General features: G+C 39.0%; 1 protein-coding gene across 1 annotated transcript in view; it reads right to left on the bottom strand.

Annotated features, from left to right (window-relative positions):
- Positions 1-4,112, bottom strand: part of LOC118764511 — a 66,040-nt gene extending 61,928 nt beyond the window's left edge. The window contains exon 1 of the transcript XR_005000322.1: positions 3,994-4,112. The gene's annotated coding sequence lies outside the window, so the exon portion shown is untranslated. The remainder of the gene's footprint in view (positions 1-3,993) is intronic.
- Between the last annotated feature and the right edge of the window lie 286 nt (positions 4,113-4,398).

The following is a 4,398-nucleotide window of genomic DNA, read 5'->3' as shown; positions in this document are numbered from 1 at the left end:
AATCCTGCCGAAGTTGATTTTGCTTTTCATCCTTTCAGGATCAATAAAGTAAGTACCAGCTGAACACTGGGGTCAATGTAATTGATTTATCCCTCCCTGAAATTACTGGCCTTGTGCCAAAATTTGAAATCATTATTATTATAATGAGGTCTTATTGATATTGTTGTTTTTGTTGTTATTGTTGGTATTGTTGTGGTTGTTGTTAATGCTGTAATTGTGGTTGTTGTTATTTCTGCTGATGCTGTTAATATTGTTGCTGTTATTGTTATTATTGTTGTTTGATGTTATTTTTGCTGCTTGTTAAAATTGCTTGTATTATCCCATACTAATGTCTCCTCCATCTCTCTCTCTCACTTACCCACTCTCTTTCCCTTGTCCAGTCCCTCTCTCTCTCCCTTCTTCACTCTCTTTTTCTCTCCTTCCTATTCTCTACCTCCTTCCTACCTTCTCCTTTCCTTCCTCTCTCCACTCTCTCTCCATCTGTGTCCTTTCTCTCTCTCTCTCTCTCTCTCTCTCTCTCTCTCTCTCAATCCCTATCCAATATACCTCTGACTCATTCTTTTTTCTAGTCCTTACATTTTATCCCAGCCATCATCCATTTATCCATATAACAATCTGTTAATGAAATTCTTTCTTCTCCCTATTTCTATATCGTGCATGCACACACACACACACACACACACACACACACACACATACACACACACACATACACACATATACGTAACTGTCACTGTATACATGCACAAGTGGATCTCACTGCAAATTTGCTACTATGACAATCATATAAAATGCCATATATTTTAATCTACCATTTGGTTAAAAAATTCATTTGTAGAAATAACTATGTCTAATTGGTGTTAAAAAGAAAAAACATTTTTAAAAACAATTATTTTCCCCCTTACAAATATTAGTTTCAAATTTTGGCCCAAGACCAGTAAGTTCGGGAGTTGGGATAAGTTGATTACATCAACCCCAATACTTGACTGATACTTATTTTATTGACCCTGAAAGGATGAAAGGCAAAGTTGACCTTGGTGGATTTTGAACTCAGAACGTAAAGACAGATGGAATGCTGCTAAGCATTTTGCCTTGCGTGCTAATGATTCTGCCATCTCACTGCCTTCTCCCAACAAATATTAATTGGTGGGTGATATAGATTTAATTATGTTCCCTTGTTAAAGCTATTGACGGTAGTTGGTAAAGAAACAAAGGTTTGGGCATATAGGCTATTCTTTTAAGTGGTTATTATGGATCCATGGAGACGCAATGGCCCAATGGTTAGGGCAGCAGACCTACGATCATAGGATCGCAGTTTCGGTTCCTGGACCAGGCGTTGTGAGTGTTTATTGAGTGAAAACACCTAAAGCTCCATGAGGCTCCTGCAGGAGATGGTGATGAACCCTGTAGTATTCTTTCACCACAACTTTCTCTCACTCTTTCTTCCTGTTTCTATTGTATCTGTATTTCAAAGGGCCAGCCTTGTCACACTCTGTGTCACACTGAATCTCCTTGAGAACTACGTTAAGGGCACTTGTGTCTGTGGAGTGCTCAGCCACTTGCCCGTTAATTTCACAAGCAGACTGTTCCGTTGATTGGATCGACTGGAACCCTCATCATCATAACCAACAGAGTGCTATAATTATGGATCCATTGTCTTGAATGGAATGTTTTTGCACTTATAGGGCATCACTATCTGGTCATATTTTATGTTTTGGGGTTTATTCTGTGTTGAAGGACTGGATGGATCAGTCAATGAAGGTATACAATAAGTGTTTGTAGTAATGTATGCACTACAGTGGTATTGTCATACCAGACATAGGCCAATCACCAAAGGATAGAACTTAACCTGTCTGTCCAAAGTACAAAACTACAAGTTCTAATATACATGAGATGCAAAACTTTTCAATGACTTATTTGACTATCATGTTGATGTTTGTATGTCAGATGTAAGAGCTTGTCTTATACTTACAAGACAAACCAAGAGTTCAATAACATTGTAACTTGGTTACAAAATGGAAGATTATAACATTGTAGCTTGGTTACAAAATGGAAGATTATTTTGTTTGGCTGAATTTAGCTGTGTGTTGCTTCTCATATAAAACCAAGTCCATTTTTGATTTTTTTATTAGACCATTTATTTATACATGTACATTGCATTCATACCTAAACATTACATTGCTCACAAAAGTTACATACCTGAGGCTGCATCACTCATTACCAGTGAAGAGTCATATATGTATGTTGTTTGGGGCTAAGAATTGTTTAGCTACATATTCATGTGGTGAGAGGTAAGAAATTCTGTGTTCATCACAGACAACCTGAGGTCAAGAAGCAACCAAGGGTCCTGTTCTCTCAGGAACCCCTAAAACCGCTGCATAAGCTTCACTGGTGTTGGAGTAACTGTTGGGTCAGGAGGAGAGACCCTTTCTAAAGACTTCTCTGGTCTTGGACAATCAGTAAAGGTCATGGGAACTTCCCATTCTTACAGACATTATGGATTTTGGAAGATCTGTGAAGGGCATAGGAGCAAGCCCTTCTTATAGATCTCACTGATTTGGAGCAACTGTGTAGGTCATTATGACCTGTAAGATCATGGAAACGGGCTCATCCAACAGAACTTATTGGCCTTGGAGGACATGTGAATGTTATGGAGACAGCGCCTTCTGACAAATGTCATTGGTATTGGAAGACTAAAGATAATAATGGAGAGAGCTCCTTCCTACAGAGGTCATTGGTCTTGGAAACCCTGTAAAAACCACGAGCATGGATTTTTCCTACAGACTAAATTTGTAATAAAAGTAATCTCCATTAAAATGGGTGCCTGATTATTGTAATGACAAAATAAATTTAAACAAGATAAAGACTGTTTTATCTGTATATGTTGTAAATGACTATTTAACTCACAATCAACCAAAAGATTACCAGTATCTTTTTTTATCAGTTCATGCTTCGGATGTTGGCATTCAATTTAACTAACAGATGCTGATTTGATAACAATCTATGATACTGGAAATAAGATTATAGTCTATTAAGTTTAGTGATACCAGTGAATTACTGGTACTTCACTTCTTCCATTGAGCTCATAGATATCAAAGACAAAGCTTATTTCATTGGGATTTGCACTGAGAAACTACAAGTGTGACACCCTTGTGTTTCCGTTAATCGACAATAATAATGGTGAGGTTGATGGTGATGATGGTGGTGATGCTGATGTGAATGATCATGAGGGTAATGGTGGTGATAATGATGGTAATGACAGTAATGGTAGTGGTTATGATAATTGTGATGACGATGGTGATAATGATATTTTACCTGAAACATATATATATAGGCGCAGGAGTGGCTGTGTGGTAAGTAGCTTGCTAACCAACCACATGGTTCCAGGTTCATTCCTACTGCGTGGCATCTTGGGCAAGTGTCTTCTGCTATTGCCCCGGGCCGACCAATGCCTTGTGAGTGGATTTGGTAGACGGAAACTGAAAGAAGCCTGTCGTATATATGTATATATATATGTATGTGTGTATGTGTTTGTGTGTCCGTGTTTGTCCCCCTAGCAATGCTTGACAACCGATGCTGGTGTGTTTACGTCCCCGTCACTTAGCGGTTCGGCAAAAGAGACCGATAGAATAAGTACTGGGCTTACAAAGAATAAGTCCCAGGGTCGATTTGCTCGACTAAAGGCAGTGCTCCGCCATGGCCGCAGTCAGATGACTGAAACAAGTAAAAGAGTAAGAGTAAGAGTAAATATCAACAGGTCCTTATTACTGACCCTTCAATGTTATCAGCCATGAAAGGAAAACATCATATACGCAAGTGGTCCCACATCCTGTATCTCCTCTTCCACCATGACTTGTACAGTTTATGAACTCATAACAGTACTTTTGCCCCTGAGGTAAGTGGACAATACCACCATCACCACCACCACCACCACCATCCACATCCATCAAAAAATGTTTAAATAATTATAAAAATAAAAAATTTCCAACTTACTTCTGCAATTAAATAAAACGAAAAAGATAGTCACTCCAGCCCAGTACTCCACGCTATGGAGAAATACAATCAATCAGGAATCAATGAGGAATAAACTTGTTGCTATGGACAACCATGGCATCTGAAGCAAATGAGTCAGAGAGAAACAGAGAGAGAAAAAGAGGGAGGGAGGGAAAGAGGGTTAAGGTGTAGAGGAAAGAAGGAGAAAGAACAGATGGATGGAAGGGAGGGATGGAGAGGGTGTAGAGAGAGACAGTGGGGGATGAGAGAAGATAGGCTACTGAGAGAAAATGTATTGAGGAGTGTGTGTGCATGTGATTTTTTGTGAATGCGGGTGCATAAGTGTGTGTATAAGTGACGAAAATAGTGGAAGAGATTCAGAGAATATACTAGACAGTCAGTCAG

Source organism: Octopus sinensis, linkage group LG8 (assembly GCF_006345805.1).
Source record: "Octopus sinensis linkage group LG8, ASM634580v1, whole genome shotgun sequence".
NCBI lineage: Eukaryota > Metazoa > Mollusca > Cephalopoda > Octopoda > Octopodidae > Octopus > Octopus sinensis.
The sequence above is the reverse complement of the archived record's forward strand: the minus strand, read 5'-3'. Positions and strand labels throughout refer to the sequence as shown.